At 47.1% G+C, this 17679-nt stretch overlaps 1 long non-coding RNA gene across 2 annotated transcripts in view; it reads left to right on the top strand.

Annotated features, from left to right (window-relative positions):
• Nucleotides 1-17323, top strand: part of LOC310689552 — a 101646-nt gene extending 84323 nt beyond the window's left edge. The window contains exon 4 of one of the 2 annotated variants that reach the window (XR_014517480.1): nucleotides 16999-17323. This is a non-coding gene — a long non-coding RNA (uncharacterized lncRNA). Of the gene's footprint in view, nucleotides 1-15244; nucleotides 15481-16998 lie in introns of those variants that run through there. The other variant, XR_014517481.1, reaches the window with a different exon arrangement.
• The last annotated feature ends 356 nt before the right edge of the window (nucleotides 17324-17679 follow it).

Genomic DNA, 17679 nt, shown 5'->3' with positions numbered 1-17679 from the left:
CCAGAGGAGCCCCCTGCAGCCAATCGGAAGCCGCACCGGATGTTCGCCCTCCAAAAATCATTTGAAAACCAGAACACTCACTTCCGGGTTTCGATTGTTCAGAAGCCGATTTGTTTGGGAGCCAAGGTGCTCGGCTTCTCAGGTACAACCGAACCTGAGTCCTTGGGGGCGCCGCCTCCCCGGGCGGGAACGCTGCGGGTGCACGAGGGAGGAGGGCGGACCCGGGGGCTGGGAGAGCCAGGCTGCCGTGGCCGAGAGGGCTGCTCTGCCGGGCGCCACTGACATTGGAACTTAGAAAACTTCCCGGGGCAGGACCCCGGTATGGGCCCCCCCAATATTTTTTATAAGTCGGCGCCCCTGAGACGGGGTCGCCCTTAAGGCAGTAAGGGAAGCAGGCCTGGCCCTGGTCGGTCGCCGTCGCCTCCTTCCCTCTGCCTGGCCCGCTCTTTTTACGTTTGCGGGCGGGGCGGGGCATGGAAGTTGCCTTTTGTCTGGCCGGGGTCAGACGGAGCTGTTTTGTTCGAGAAAGCTTTAACGCTTCGTGAACACGCAGAAAAGGCCGAGCCCAGCTCCACTCTGGCCATCGCCATTGTTGGGCGGCTTTTAAAACAAGGCAACCCTCCCTTCCCAAAGAAAAACCACCACCCAACCACCGGCTGGTTCGATCCCTGCGAAACCTCCAAGTTCATACCTCGCCCAGCTTACTGTTAAGTTAACCAATAAATGCCATGCGAGAGGAAATGCACACCATAGGAGCCAACTCCTAGGGGTCGAGATCCGTTCGCCGCCTTCCCTCCCCCGCCTCAATAAAAGATTTGAGGGCTCCCCCCAAAAATTGGTGGGCATTGCCATTCAAAGGGTGTGTGTGCACTGCGTCATGTGATCGATTATGCGGGACGAGGCTCACCTGCCCCCCCCCCCGCAATATTTTATTCAACTTGGCACCCCTGGACAGGTGGAAGTGGAGACGTGCAGGGTGTGTGTGTTAGGGGTGTGTGGAGAGAGGAAAGCAGTGCCCTCTTCCTGGGGAAAAGACAGAAGGTGCCCCATTTCAGCAGCACTGTGGGCTTCATTGTCTGCAAAAATGCGCCTGGCTCGTAATGCTCCAGTTGGCAAGGAAGCCGGGCGGGGGCGGCGGGAGGAGAGATGCGTCTCCTGCAAGACGCTCTTCCGAATGGTTTATTTAAACAACCCAGAAGGAGAGGAGTACGGGTGGGAAAGCGGGGTTTCCTCCAGCCAGGCTCCTTATGAGCTGGTGTGAAGGATATTTCCCTGTTTGGCTTCTGCAACGGGCGACCGCCAAACCAAATAAGTCAAGGGGGGAAGAGGAGGCAGGGAATTGAATGTGGTCTGCGTACGTGTGTGTTTTTGTCTGCAGCGAAGTTTCCCTTGAGTGGTTTCATTTGGATTCTGTCTAGCCTCGCAGGCTCCATAATTCTTAAGACCTCCAAGCCTGCACCACCACTGCCCCAAGGAAGAGACCCTTCCCCAGCTTTCTTGAGCTATGCCGACTGAAAAGGGAGAGAGGGAGAGAGAGGGAAGGAAGGAGAGAAAGCTTAAAGCAATACAGTACAGTATGTGTATCCTGTAAAACGTCCATTCAGAAGTATGTCATTAGAATGCACGGAGATCATAGGTTAAATATTTCGACAAGGTAAGTAGGATAAATGGCCAGGGATATGATCTGGTATATTTGAATATCATTCTTATTTAATGTGTTATGTAGCTGCAGACAGGAAAGTGCCTAGCGTTGCTTCCGTCTGAACATGTTTGTGGGTGCCTAGGGCAGCGTTTCTCTGTGCCCAAGGAAAATATTTTTATTTCATTTTTATTTATTTTGGCGGGGGGGGGGGAATAGGGAGCGAGAGCGGAAAATCCTTTGCAAATAGAAAAGAAGACCTTTGAAACCAGAGCATGTTTTTAAAAACGCTGTCTGCAGAGAGAAGCCCTGGGGATTGGCTCGTTGGGCCTTTGTTGATGCCTCTTTGCCCCCTGGCGGCCGTTCGCCGTTAGGGCAAGGGGAGGCCTTCAGTTAAGAATTCCAGAAACCCTGCAAAGTGGGATCCGCACCGCACTTGTCATTGTTTTGGCTGCTTGCAGTTTAACTCCCAGCTGGAAATTTAGAAGGCAGACCGATGAAATCTAATGGTCGCGGGCGGGCGAGATAGGTGGAAGGCGTAGCTCTCCTTGAATATCCTACCCCTCTCTCTCAGATGAAAAAGCGGATGCTTTCCTTCAGAACTTCGTGTCTTTAAACAATTTCCCCCCTGTAATAATCATATTTGTTTCTGTTTGAATTTACGTACTAAATAAACGGTATGTGGGACTAAACAATATTTCGAACGTTTCACGCCGCATAATTCTGGAAAAAGAAAGAAATGTCTAACTTAAACTGCATCCAAATAAAGTGATGTTGGCTGTAGTCACCTGGGAGTAAGTCCCACTGAATTCAATGGGGCTTACTTCTGAGTAGGCCTGTATAGGATAGCGCGGCGAAGCTGCAATTCTACTCACACTTCCTAGGAAGTAAGTCACGAAGAATTTAGTGAGACTTCCTTCTGAGGGCAGCCCCACCTTTGCTTCCGATTAAGTTTATCTGTAAGAAATGGGACTTCCGATGACACTTGTGCATTTTGGGCCTCGACTGTAAGCGGGTTTGTTTGGAAGTTGTTTCTTCATTTTATGCAAGAAATTTCGATGCTGCCTGCCGACATAAACAACCCCAGGGCGGTTTACACATACCCGTTGCAACCACTGCGTCTTACTTCCAAGTAATGGGTTAGAATGCGGCGAAAAAAATGGAAAATTTATGTTTGCAGGAGGGTAAATGTATTTGAAAGTACAAAAGTGGCCCTGACAAAGACACGTTTGCTTGCTGTTTTAGAAAGGTTTTATACTGGTGTTTTTATTTTCCATAGCGAACATTGTGATGATATATGGGATAATAAATGTGCGAATCAAACCAAGTGGCCTTTAATATATGCCGGGTGTCATTCAACAGAGTCAACCCCAGAGAAGACCCATTGAAATCTGTGTCAATTTAAATCGGTGGGTCTACTCTGAGAATGGGTTTGTCGGATACCACCCAGTGAGTTCAATTTTCAGCTGCGACCCCAATAATCCACATAGTCAACATGATTCCAGCCCAATCCTATTAACACGCTTACTCGGAAGTAAGGCCTGCTTAATTCCTCCAGACATGCCTTGAGGAAACGAGTAGGATCGGGATACAAACCAATTTACGTGGGGTGCAAACGGCATAGGCAGACCACGGGCCCAGCCCCACCGCCTGGGAATGATTCTCCCTAGCCAGCTCAGGGGAGGCCAACTCAGGTCAAAGTTATCATCCGCACATGGAGAGTGGAGCGAGCTGATGCAAATTCGCATCCGGTTTAAAGGGCTTCAAGGTGTCGGAGGAAAGAAAAGAGAGATATAGGTGTCCCCTTGCCATCCTAAACCCACTTCCCCGCGGACCTTGCAGCCAACTTGCTGCGGCGTGGACAGCAAGGAGATCAGGCTGTGCCGGGGCTTCCTAGGCTCGGGGATCTAACCTAGGCACTTTATGTAGATCACTCGGCGTGTCTCTCCACCTCCCCCTCCCCTTTATTAACTCTTGCTGCCATGGGCTTGCGCCATTTCGGAGTGCCTCCCTTAGCACACCGACCGACCTGTGTACCTGCTCACGTACTTACCTTCTTGGGGCCTGTAGCAAAGGAGAGCGACGCAGTTCTCCTTCGTTGCGCCGGACAACACCCTCGAGCAACTCGGGATAGGTGGCTCCCCCCTCCGGCTGCTTTCCTTGCTGGAGACGCTTGACTGCTGGGGGCAACATTTGGCAAAAGTCAGGGCTGCGCGCAAGCTCTCAGATAGCGCAAGCCAACCGCCGCCCCCTTCATCTTTCCCCACCGACCCCAATGGATGGCCTGGATGGCCCCCAGCCCCCTCCCCACCTGCCGCAGGTGCGCGCATCTCCCCAGTCCTCCCTGAGCAGCGCCGTCATCCTCGCCCGGCTTTCTGGCTCCAAGTTCAATACTATGGGTGACATTTTAATTTTCTCTCTCCTGCCAAGCCGGGGAGCTTTGCGCGTCGCAGGGACAAAGCTGGCCAGGGTCACGGCGCCGCGGCCTGCTCTGTCAGCCCGTTCCGAGGCCTCGGATTGACGGACGTCTTTATCTGACACCGCCCCCCCCCAACAGCTCCAGCTCCTCTCCCCGCCAGGCCGAGGATGACACGGGGGTCGATCGGACGAGCCCCGGATTTGGGGGCAGTTGGAAACGACGTGAGATGGATCAATTTTTCTCTATCTATGAACCCACCAGTCCACATTCTTTCCTCTCCTGCAGACAGCTGGCTTCCTCATTTCCATCCCTCTTTGGCCTTCACTGCCCTCCTGGGCCACAAATTTAGGCGCATTTCCTGACCACGTTGCCGCCTGCACGCGCGGGTCTGGTTAGGTGGAGAAGGCTTAAGTGTGGGCGAGGCCACTCCGGGCCACAGGTGATCCAAGTCCAGTATTTCAGAATGCCACGGCCCCCACTTCCAAGCATTTCCCTTCACTTCGAATTCCCCTCGCCAGTACTTCCCAACTTCTGTATAGTTCCAATAATTGATTTTTTATTCAAGACAGTCTGCAACTTTGTACCAACTTACCTGGGAGTAAGCAACTGAACTCCCATAGAGTCCCATAGACTTGCTTCTGAGCATACATATTTTGATTTATCCCTCTGCTTTATTATCAGTGCGGCAATGACACATAGAGACACCCTAGATAGGTTTACTCGGAAGTAACCACCGTGCTCAGCAGCAGTCTTGATTTTGGAGGAAGAGGAGGGACTATCAGCCAATCATAGGGAAGTAATATGGTACAACATGCTGGGGGGCATGGGCATAGTCAAGAAGGGCAGGGAGGGGCAGCTGCCCCAGTGTAAATCAATACAAAATACTTAATTAACTGAGGTTCTGGCCCCCCACATAAAGCCTGTCCCCCAACATAAATCCTGGCTACGTTCATGTTGGGGGGGGGTAGAGAAAATAATGCCCATTTCCTCCTATCGTTCCCGATCTAAGTAAACCGATTTCATTCCTCTGCTCAGCTGAATGAAGAATCTCTGGCTTTGTTTCAGACAAAAAATTATGCTTCCTTTTGCTGATTGGATTCACAAATACGAACGATGTACATGTTAATAAAGCAGGAAAGCTGAATAAAAATAACAATTGACCTGATAGCTAGGGTGTGTCTTAGGAAATTTGGATAGTTAGGAACTTTGGAGTTTCCTATGGACTCCCAGGGAACGCCTAACCTTCCCTTTTTAAAAAGAAGGGGGACTTAAAAGTGTTTGGCTTTCACTAGATTTGGTTCTTTATTTTTATTTTTCCTTCATTGTTTGTCTGCAGAGGAGTGGAACTTGGCAAAATTATGATGCAAAGTATGCATCCGGACAGTTAATCGTCCCTTTAAACAGCTGGATTCAGCTTCAATCGGTTCATTGGAAATAAATCGGTTTCTTTGGTCACATTTAACAGTGTTATGACACGAGACGACAAAAAAAGGCTGGAGATGTACAACGTAGTCATTTGTGAGAAGATAAAATCTAAGACCTTCGCTTTGAGAAGGCACCGAGTGCCATCCTCTTGAATCCATTATTTTGTGAAGATGGTGAACCAAACCGCTCTTTTGCTTTCTGAACAGCACTGGAGAGGGAGAGAAAGAGAGAGACGAGGATAACGACCCGATACTTTCGCTGAGCAAAATAAAATCGATGCCGCTCCTTGGGAAAGGGCCGCCATAAAGTTGGGGAACGTCTAGAAGCGAATGGGGGTCACCCGGTCCGAGCAGAGGCGCCGGGCCTTGAGCAGCAGGCGGGTTCTGTCGATACTACTGAACTGCGGCTGGGGTCGATACAGTAGGTTTGCCTTGGCAGGGCGAAGAACTTATCAATAGGGATTACGATCAAGTGTGTGGCGAGGTAATAAGGACGACTCTGTTGGAGCGCGGGCTATCAAACGGCAACCCTCACCCCAACTCCCCCCCCCCGCCCCGCGATGGGGTGTGCACATCCAGAGACCTATGAATATTGGATGTCTGCTACATTCAGCCCGGCTGCTCTTACTTGCAGGACTCTTGTTGGGGCAGAATTTTTCATCAACCGGCTGATGACATTTCATTTCTTGCTGCCCCTTATGGGGAAGGCCGCGCGCGGAAACCCACACAATTCAGCGACCCAAGGGGCAAAGTTTGGATCCCGAAGTTTGTTTATTTTTAAATTGCCCATTTTTATATTTATTTTTAAAAGAACTGGTTCCACCAAATACTCTGTTTCTTCCATCATGGAAGTGTCTGAACCTTTCACATTGCCACACCAGCTTGCCCTTGCGCGCGAGGGAGGGGGATTGAGCGCATCTAGGAGGAATCCCTTTTGAAACCGCATCCAAGCCACTTCCCCTGGGTAGTCTAAAAGGGGCCGGGGAAGTCGCTCATTGAATATGCACTGTAAAAGTTTAACCGTGGTTGCAGCCGTGGGTTCAAAATTGCAAAGTTAAATATTTGTTTTTAATTTTCTGGCTCAGAAATTTTAACTACCAGTCAGGGTTCCTCCTGCGGCTGCTCTAATGGGCTTGCATAAATAGTTTTGTTATTACCACTTGTCTGCTAAAACAACATTGGCTTCGCATCCTGACACATCGTATTTAAAATCCTGGCAGCCGGGAGAAATCTCTCATCTCGGATGTGCGTGTGTGTCGCGGGGTGGGGGGAAGAATGGAAATGAACTTGCTTCCGCATTGAGGGCGGAGGAGGGGAAGAAAGCTAGGTTGATAAATTTATATAGCCAGTCCGAAAAATTAACAAAACACACCGCTTCTATTAGTTTTTAATTAGGGTTTGTGATTTTCGACATGTTTAAAGGACAAGACTGTGTGCTTATGGAGAAATATTTCAGCAGGAAATTTATTTGATTAAATATATCTGCTGTGGGGTGAGATCCTGACCAATTGAAATGGAAATAGGCAGGGGCGACTTCCACTACATTCAGTGGGGCTCGGATTACACCGAATAAAGGCAGTCTTTTTAAACAACGTCCCATTTTAGAGCGGTTGTCGAACGCCTAAATTCACTATTAGAAATCGCCCAAAAGGCACTCTCATTCCACCGGCGTTTTAGGCGAACTCTTCTAATTGTCCCTCCTGGGCAAATATGGGCTCCATCCTTAAGACATTACTTAAACGCTTTGTTTGAATTTCGGAACGAATCTGGTGTGCACAAGAGGCATGGGAAATGTGAGGTTTTGGCTTTGGCATTGTATTGCCATTAGAGATGCTTGTGGACAGGTTCTCAGCTCAGGGGAGACATCCTCCTCCAGGGCGTGGGCGCCCTTCGGACAAGAAGGGGAGCTGCTCACGAGTAATTCCGGTTGAATTGTGCCCCTGGCCAGTGGCAAAAATCTCCCTCTGATAAGAATGGGCCGCGGCTGCACACTTGATTTGCTTATTAAACTTAGCTACAATATATGTACGTTTCAAAGCAACAAAATCGTTTACTGTGTACTCAAACAACCATTGTACAGTAGTAGAAGTTTCCACTGGGAAGCAACCAACTCCTCTCCAAATCACCCCTTCCAAGGCTTGCGCTTCGTTGAACTAAAGTAATTTACAGTTGACTGGCCCTGCTTCGGATGGCGCTGTTGGCATTTTCCAGAGGCCCCGGGCTTTGGGGCGGAATCTGGCACGCACCAACCGTATGTCTGTATACCTCAAGCCCAGTTGAAAAGCTAAGAAAAGAGGGGTTCCCCTCTGCTGATAGTTGCGCAGCAGATCTGAATCTCCGGGAGCAACCATGAGTTGCAACAGGGTTTCTAAGGAGGAAAAGTGGTGCCTTCATTTCGACTAGGATATTGGGCACATACGGAGAGCGAGAGTGGGGAGAACAGTTAAATGGTTAAAATGCCCTGCCCTGGCCAGTTCCGTTTGCACGCACGGGCTGGGGTGTCCAGTCTTCCCCTCCTTTTCCGCAGGGCAAGACGCTGCCATACTGTCGATTCTTTTCGAAGCCGGAAAACCATTTGCTTTAAGACTTGGTTATGACTTGCTTAAGACTCTGTTGTCTTTCTGCTGCGCCCGGTTTGATCAGCCGATTCTACCGGCCTTTTACAAAAGCTGGCGGCTGTCATCAAATGCTGGGGGCACCTCACCCGGATTCCGGCAAGCAGAACAAGGGACCCGCTTGCTTTGGCCAACTATGCTGGGCAAGCTTTCGGACTGCGCGTTCTTCTTTGCGCACAACCCTGACGGAGATGAGCACTTGTTTTAAGACGCTTTTAAAATACAGTCACAACCACTGGAGCCAGATGCCCAAGACATGCCAGGCAGCTGCGGTTCCTGCAGCTCTACGCGCCAACAGCGCCACTTCCCTCGCTAGCTATGGCGGCTTCTCGCAGGGGCCAAGATCCAGGACCCGGTTAAGCCCAAGTGTCTCGTTTCCAAGGCGCGTGTGACACACCAGTGGCATTCCTGAAGGCAGTGGAGAAAGGGGCTAAGAAGCGATTGTTTTGGGGAGAAAGCTGGCTGCCCAAATCGGTACTGCGTCTGCACCTGGTCGGGCTATTGGATCGGACAACGGGAGAGGAGGGACGGACCTGCCCAGTGGTTAAGGGTTTCGCTTTCAGTTCAGCAACTTTCTAGCCCTCGACGTTCAACCTACACCCATAAGTCATGAGACAGATTCTTTTCTTACCCTTCCAGGAGTAACAAATTAGACGACCCTGACTCCCGCAATGCTTTAATCCGAGGCTTGTTTGCTTCTCAGCCGTCAGTTCTGACTTTAGTAAAATCCCTGTTTTTATAATCTACAAAAGGGGAAGTGAAAAGGGCCCTTTTGGGGATGGGGGGTATTATCCCAAGCAACCCAGTGACCTAAGCCTTTACCTCCCTCCTCTTTCTGTGTCTCTCCTCACCCCCGCCCCCCGCCCCAGCTCCGTATCCTTTCCTAGGTCAGTGCAAAACGAACTATTGCGGGAAGCTATTGATCGCCCATCGCGAGGGCTCCCCTTCCCTATTCAGTCGGCCCGGCGTAATGAATTCGTCCATTTGAAAACATTACAAGGAATATTGGAGATTGACTGGGAGAGGAAGTGACACTTGACCCCTTTCGGATCCAGCCGCACCCGGCAGCAGAGGAGAGGGGAAAGAGCGCTTTCAAAATACGAGTCTACCCTGCTGGGAGGCAGCAAGCGCGCCGCCGATCTCTCCTCTTCCCTCGCTCCCTCGTCGCCACCTTTCAGTCAGAGCTAGTGAGTCGGCAAAGCTCAGCAGTCCTAGGTCGGGAAAGGCTGCTGCAACAATGCGCGGCCCAACAACAGCCAAACCGCAGAGAGATTGTGTGGTGGCGGCTGGGTGGAAGCACTTCCCGCTCCCACTCACCAGGATCGTGGCCAGTTCTGGATGGGGCGCCGCTCTTGGCGCAAAAGATGCACGGCCAGGCATTCAGAGAGCAAGAAACCCAGAAGCCTGCGGAGGAAACGATGGCTTCCCTGAGTCACCCCAGGCAGCGGGTTGCCAAGGCGCATCACTGCCCGCAGAAAGGAGGCGGCAACTTGGCTCCTGCCTCTTTGCTGCAGGGAGGAGCGGGTCTTCCACTGGGGTGCCTGCCTGGCTGGAGGCAGAAGCCCGTGCCCTGCCTTGCACGCGTGATGCCCTCACATCCTGCCAGTTCCTCGCTCAGACCATTACTCCCTCCCGCCCATTACTCAGGTCGGAGTAGGGCTGAGCAGTTAGGCAGCAATCCTATACACCTAACCTGAGAATAAGCCCTATCGAACTCCATGGGGTCTGCAGAGGATTGCAATGTTGGTGGATTTAGTTTGCATCGCTCGTGGAACCCTCTGCAAACCGTGCACTGTATTTATGTGTATTGAAAACATGTCCAATATATGGCGGGGTGGGCTGGGCTTACTTTCTAAGTACGGTAATTTGGAGTGGCGCTCACTGGATTGCTTTCTAAAAATAAGAAAACCGCACCCCAAAATACTTCAGGGAGCAAAGGACCCGGCCTGTGCTCCAGTCTACGAGGCTTACCAGGGTTCTGGCATCCCTTAACAGAGGAGATTTGTTGGGACCCAGTTTCACCCCAGATTTTGCGTCTTGGCCAGGCCTTGAGCTTGCAGCGGTTAACTACGGCAGGGGAGGGAGGCGTGCAGCCACATTGCCCACACCAATCTGGGGCCTTTTAGCCGTTAGTGGACTACAAGTCCCATCGGTCCCTGTTGGGCCTGGCTGTGGCTGGTGGGAGTTGCGCGCGCATGGACATCAACAGGCGTCGGAACTCTATCTCCTCCTTCCAATGAGATTTTGGTCTTCTGTATGCATCCAGCCGGGTTATCTGTGGCAGTACCCCTCTCCTTTTTGCCAGTCTAAAGGTCAAACTGTACGCTTGATTTTCTCGGCTGGATTTCAGATCCCTTTCCCCAGTTAAACAATTCGGAGAGGTGCACGCTCGTTCCGTAGAGGGCTCGGATCCGGCGAGTTAAAGCGAGGTTCAGCCGTCCAATTTTGTGCAGTCAGGAGGACGCAGGTTGAATTTGTTAAAAGAACATCCCCCCGGTGCTGGTTTTCTTTAAAAAGTAAACAAACACTCGTTTTGGCTAACATTGAATTATCCACTCAGTCTCCTACCCCCCAAAGTTATTCTGACTGAACTAATCGACATGACACCTCGTTTCGCAAAAATCCAATTAATTAGAAAGAAAAGCAGAACGTTCTCGCCTCTCTTAAGCTCTTCCCCAGTCATTTCAGCCCCTCTTTATCCAGGAGACGACACCTATTCACTTCCAAGTCCTATTCAAGGTGCTCGGCCCTATCTTTAAATGCCAAAGAATATTCTTCAGAGCCACATAGTATCCTTGACAGGGGTGGAAAACCAGTGGTCCTACAGATGTTGCTAGAGCGCACAATCTCTGAAGGTGGTCCATGCTCACAGCTGGGGCTGATGAGATTTGCAATCCAGCCATACCTGGAGGAGAATCATGGGCTCCCCACCCTTGTCAAAATCTCTGAGGCCCTTTTCTAAGTTCCTTCCTTTTTGGAGACACTTTACACAGTAACAAAGGAAAGGGTCTTTTCTGTGGTGGCACCTTGACTTTGGAATGCCTTTCCAAGAGAGTTAACAAGTGGTGTTGCCATAACAATATTTTCAGCTTTTCATTTGTCCAGGCAGTTAAAATGGCTATGTTAATTGTCATTGACGCTTCTCATATTGCTAATTGATTGTGAACATTGATGATGATAGTTTTGGATTTGTATATATGGCATGAGCAGGTTTATCCATGCCCCTTGTAAACTGTCTGTTTAGATGAAGGCCGGTTTAGAAATATTTTAAATAACTTAATAATAAAATAAGAAAGTTGTTTGGTTGCTCACCGGAACACCACACCCCTGCCTAGTTCAGCTAAATATTTCGCTATGTGAATCAGCCTGTTTCTGTGACCTGAGTTATCTGACCAGGTACCACTGGAACTTCTGAGTGCACAAGAGGAGTTACGGTCATATTTTCTTTTTAAGATATATATTTTAATTAAATTTTACATAACAAAATTCAATTTAAACATATCAATCACCTTTACATTTAGGATTCTCAGAATCCCTTGACATCCCCCTGCTCTTCTCTGGTTTCCATTGTCCATCTCTTTTTATTCAACTTATCCTCCCCCCGCCCAAACTTATTGTATCTATTATTAACTTTTCCAATATATATACTTACCTGGCAGGGGAGACACCTTGATCATGAAGGAGGTTTTCCCAGGGTGAGGCTCATCCATTGCACTGTGGGTGTGCTGACCCCTGTGATTTCCCCAAATGCGGGAAACTCGACTGCATAATTTGTGGTAGTGGGGGATAAGGAAAAAAACCCCAAAAACTTTTCCAGCATATTTTGTCTTTTACAAGTATTACTCTAATCCTGCCAAAGTTTTTAACTGTTTACAATGCTCTCTTGAATAGACTATAAATTCCCCCCCCATTCTTTCCTAAACTTCTTCTCGTCCTAGTCTCCGATTCGCCTGGTCAATTTCGCCATTTCGGCATAGTCCATCATCTTTATCAGCCATTCTTCTCTGGTTGGAAATTTGTCTTCTTTCCATCTCTGGGCCAGTAGTATTCTTGCTGCTGTCATCGCATACATAGTCTTTTCTGCTCTTTCGGAATCCCTGTACCTATAATACCTAACAAAAAAGCCTCTGGTTTTTCCACAAATATTATTTTAAACATTTTTTTCAACTCATTATATATCATTTCCCAGACTGCTTTTGCTACCTTGCATGTCCACCACATGTGATGGAAAGTGCCTTCTTTTTCTTTACATTTCCAACATACGTTAGAAGCAGTTCTATACATCTTTGCTAGTTTTACCGGTGTTAAGTACCATCTATACATTATTTTCATATAATTTTATTTCAATGAGCAGCATGCCATCCAAATCTATTGTCATGACCTTCAAGGTCTAAAATACCTGTGCTTTTCAAAGTTATCCATTCCTTTACCCAGCAGAGACAGGACACCTCATAATACAATTTTAAATCTGACAAAGAAAAGTCCCCTCTTTCTTTATCATCTGTTAATAATTTATATTTAATCCTTGGTTTCTTCCCTTGCCAGATGAATTTAGTTTTATCTTTTTGCCATTGCTTGAAGTGTCCCTCCCCACTGGCCACAGGTATTGTCTGAAACAAAAACAACATTCTTGGCAATACATTCATCTTTATAACAAAAACCTTTTAATTTTCCATTCAATTTCTTTGTTCACTAACATTGAAAATTGTGCCTGCAACATTTTTATGTTATGTTTTATTGTGTCCTTTCCAGGTTTCTTAATCAACTCTTTTTCATTTTTTATCAGCTCCTCTATAATTTCTCCCCACCCCTTCTCAAATTCTTTTTTGGTATGCACTTTGCTGAATAAAAAAAGCCTCTCATTACTGCTTTGCTTGTATCCCATACAATATTTTGTTCTGTCCCTTTATGCAAATTCTCTTTCAAATGGGTATCTAAATCACCAAACATCAGTCAATTTTAAATTCTCCACCAAATTGAAAAAAGTCAGAGGTAGTCTTCCTTCTTTTGAATCCATTTTTCTTATTGTCCGATCCATTTCTAATGAGACTACCCCATTTAAGTCACCCATTAAAATTATTTTTTGATCCATGAAATCAAACAATTTTTCTTCCAATTCTTTATAAAATTCCAATAGTTTATCATTTAATGCGTAGATTCCAATTATCAATCCCCCCCACCTTGTAATGTTATCTCATTAGCAATCATTCTTTCATCCTCATCTTTAAATAGCTCTTTGGGGTTGTATTTGTCTTTTACATAAATTACCACACCTCGTTTTTAGAATATTAAACATCATTTCATATCAACAGTCAAATAATGCAAACTATCAACTGCCAGGTATCAGATAGTGAAATCAAACATCATAACCAATATTGTGAACACATTCAAAGAACATTCAAGCACCTGGATTTTTTTTTTGTATCAACCTTTATAAAGGATAAAGCAGGGTATAAATTCATTTCAGCTCCATGAACCCCATTCAAAAGTCTATGAGAGATGCTCAGAGGCAATTGTAAGGGCCTTTTGGGGAAATGATCACATTTAAATGAACTCCCCTTTCACATTTAGCTGTTCCTTAAAGAAGGAAGGTGATCTGGAAAATCCCCATCGTGGCCTTCTTAGGAAGGAACCCACCACTGACCACCTGGGGAAATCTTCTGGAGCGGAACTCATATTACCTTAACTGGGGGGGGGGGGGGAGAGATGTTTGGAAGCTGTAGGGAAGCAGCAGTAGCAGCACCCCCTCCTCTTCCCAGAGCTGAAATGTTCATTTCCAGGCTGATTAATTAGAATGATGTTGTGCCCCACCCTCCCATTATTATTAGCTACACTGGCTTCTGATTAATTAGGCACTGGAATTTGGAGTCATATATTCGTTAGCAGATTGCCTGATTTTGTTTTTCTAAAAATATCCATGGGGGACCTTTTCCTGAGGAGCTTCATGGAAATTTTCTAACACACACCTCCTTCCCAGCTTGTTTTTTCTTCCTCTTTTTGCAAACTGCTTCCCCCAACCAGCAAGGAACCATCCTAATGACTGGAGAAAGGCAACCAGTGCCTTTTGTGCTCTTGAGGCACTCAAAGTCATTTTGGTCATGTGGTTGCGGAGAAAAGAGCCCAGCCATGCAGCAGGAATCATTATTCTTAGTAAGATCTTGACCTCCTTGCAGTCATGGAGGACTGCTCTCTTTAGGGCTATAGCCATGACCAGTACCCAGAACCATCCAAATGCCACATACCAGGGGTGGAGAAACCTTAACAGATCAAGGGCCAGGTTCCTAACTCGCAGGGAAGTCTACTTAAGGAGGGGATGCACAACTGCCTCCTTCAAGGGAGATTGTACTGCTCCCTTCTCAACTGAAGCATCCCCCTGGATCCATCTAGTCAACCCAAGTTTGTCATTCCCCTTCTCTGGGAATGATGAGAGTAGGCATACAATAGCATAGCTTCCCTACCACTGGCCTACCCAGTGGTACAAAGTCAAGGAATAAAGCCAAAAAACAACAGCTGGAGAGTATCTGTTAACCATTTCCATGGTTCCCTTCATCCTATCTTAAGTAACAATGGGGGGCTGTATCACAATTCCTACTTCTGTTCTTTGAAGCCATTGACAAGAAGCTGATAGGCCTATAATTACCGTATTTTTCACTCTATAAGATGCACCAGACCATAAGATGCACCTAGTTTTGGGAGGAGCAAAACAATAAAAAAATATTCTGAATCCCAGAAGCCAGAACAGCAAGAGGGATCACTGCGCAGCGAAAGCAGCGATCCCTCTTGCTGTTCTGGCTTCTGGGATAGCTGCGCAGCCTGCATTCGCTCCATAAGATGCACACACATTTCCCCTTACTTTTTAGGAGGGAAAAGTGAGTAGCTCTGGGACACCCTTCGGATGTGTTTGGGAATATTGTCTGAATTCCTATGTGTGCTTGGTGGCATTTATATTTCCATAATTTGCCAGAAAGCTGAAACCACCACAGGATAGCAGGGTGTTTGCCAGGTGCTAAAAGTGACACCAGAAACCAGGTTGATGCCCTTGGTGGCGCAGGCCCATTTCCCTCTAGTATGTTTGGGGTTCGTGTGATGCCTTTGGCGAGGCAGCTCAGGAATAGTGGAGCTTAAACATCTTCCTTCCCCACTCCAGGTGTTCAAGCTGCTTCTCAAACTGACCAGTACAATGAAGCAAGACACATTTCCTCTGGATCCAATAAAGAATTTTGCAGATCAGAGAAGAATATGCAAACATTTTTTTCCAGAGCCCAAAGTGGAAGTAAACTTAATTTTTCATTCAGTTACTGAAGCAATTAATTTTTTCTCCCCTGGTAGTCCCCACCCATTAGCAGTCTCAGTACAGAATAAATCTTTCCCTTTTGTAATCTTTCCCAGATGTTTGCTATTCACTTCTTTCTATTGAAGCTTCTGCTTCCAGAGTGCCTCCGTTAAAACGCATTTAGCCAGCAGATACAACATCTGCCACATTCTTCTTCACCTGTGCCTCCAAGGTAAAGCCCCTTGCTTTTAGGCTTTGAAATAAGCATCTATTTTTCCCCTTTATGGGCTAAACTAATATACCTGTACACAATGACTTGCAATTAATTTCAAAACCAGACTTTTCAGACAGGCCAACAGATTGCTCAGTTAGGGCTGGGCTCAGTTCAGCTGCTGATATACAGCAAAGGTGAAGGGAGACTAATCCAATCCTCACAGTGGCTTCTGCACCACCAGGCCAAAGGGCATTGGGGTCTTCAGCACAGCACAATTGGGCCTCCCTACATTATCCTCACAAGAAGTCTGTGAGGTAGGTTAGGCTTGGAGGCAGTGCCTGGCCCAGGGTCCCCCAGTGTATTTCATGGCAGAGCAGTGATTTGAACCCAGGTCCTAGTCCAACATTCTAAACACTATGCCACACTGGCTCTGTCACACCACAATACTCATTCTCTCATCTCTATAGCATGGAAGTATTAGGTTATATACAGCTAGGAATCCCCCCCTTCATTTCATGTTTTATTGTAAACACTGACATTTCAGTAGTTTGGTGGTCCTGAGAGAGAGAGAGAGAGAGAGAGAGAGGAGAAAAGCTATTCATACTTGAGGTTTTCATGATAGTATGTTTTTGTCTGAGCCATTTGGTTGAAAAATAAAGGGATTAGCATTGTGTGCTTTGCAGAAGACAGATTTTGTATGAGTTCTTTGGGCACCAGGTGACAGGAAGCCCTAGGATCCTAATCAACTGTCATTTCCCCTTCTTTACTGCACTTTCTCTGTTTCAAACAGCTATGTGGGAGACAAGAATCCAACAGGTTAAGCATTTTCTAGAATGGCAATTATGGAGAAAGCTTTACATTGAACAGGAAGCCTAGAAAGATTGAAAAGGACTCTGCATGGTTAACTGTGTTAAAGCAAGCATTCCCTTTATATTTTGGGAATGAAGAACTTTTGCACGGATCAAACTCTCTGTAGATGTTTCAAGCTGACATGGACTCAATTAGTCACTAGAGGGAGCTCTTGCAAGCTGAAGAAACATTAGAATGATCATGACAAAAGGTTTCCCTTCATTTTATCAAGTTAACCCTACAGGCAAATATAAGAAACTGCAGGGCATACCATTTCAGTTGCTCAGTCAGAAGGGGCAACCTGCTATTATGATATCCACGGGCTATTACAATATTCTTCAGAATGGGAATGAGATAACAGCACTGAGGCCAGAATACATTTTGTTGGGTTGTTCAAGGACAAAGCTCTGTATGTCGGCTAAGGTTTTTAAGTTCATAAACACACCAGTTGTGAACTTCAGAAACAACAAATGCTTTTCAGGGTGTAAAAAGTATTTGACAAAACCAAGACAGACAGGCTAGAAAGAATCAGATCCACACCTGCTTAAGGCTGGTTTTTTCTCAGGGACACAATCGTCTAGATATTGCTGGACTACATCTTCAAGCAGCCCCTGGCAGCAGAGCCAATGATCAGAAATTGTAACAGCAGTCCTACAACTGGAGGGCCCCAGGTTCCTCCCACTGGAGATTGGTATTGGTTAGGACATCTGGCCTTGGCCTACTGTTTCCTTAAAGCATTCAGTTAGGAAGGCTATAGTCTTTTCTATTCCTGGTCTACAGCATCATTTGTTGCCATAGCTAGTGTGTATATGTTCAAACTCAGTTACCTATGTTTGCCTTCTTGTGTCCACTGGCCTCCATCAGCACTTGAATATAAAACTTCTTTCCAACAGCGGTGGAAAGTGAGTTTTCTTCCTAGTTGTTCAAGAAAGGCAGGCCTCCTTAAGTAATGGCAGTATGGTGCTCCTAGCTGATGCGGCGAGAATAGCTAATTCAGAAAGATGCTATTTAGGCAGATAACTGGCAGCCAGACCACTGGATTATTTAGCCTGGTGAGACACGCAGCTTGCTTCCATAAGGAAGATAGCCTCCATGGACTCTTCCTCGACAATACTTCCAGATTTGCGGAGTTTGTAAACCAAATTGTTTGTAAACAGGACTGTTCTTAAACCAAGGTACCACTGTACACAAGTTAGATGCCAATACGAGATAGAAAGACTGTCCTTGGGCATCTGAGTAAGAAATT

The sequence above is a fragment of the Podarcis liolepis genome (genome assembly GCF_965112155.1).
Source record: "Podarcis liolepis genome assembly, chromosome: 12".
Lineage (NCBI taxonomy): Eukaryota > Metazoa > Chordata > Lepidosauria > Squamata > Lacertidae > Podarcis > Podarcis liolepis.
The sequence above is the reverse complement of the archived record's forward strand: the minus strand, read 5'-3'. Positions and strand labels throughout refer to the sequence as shown.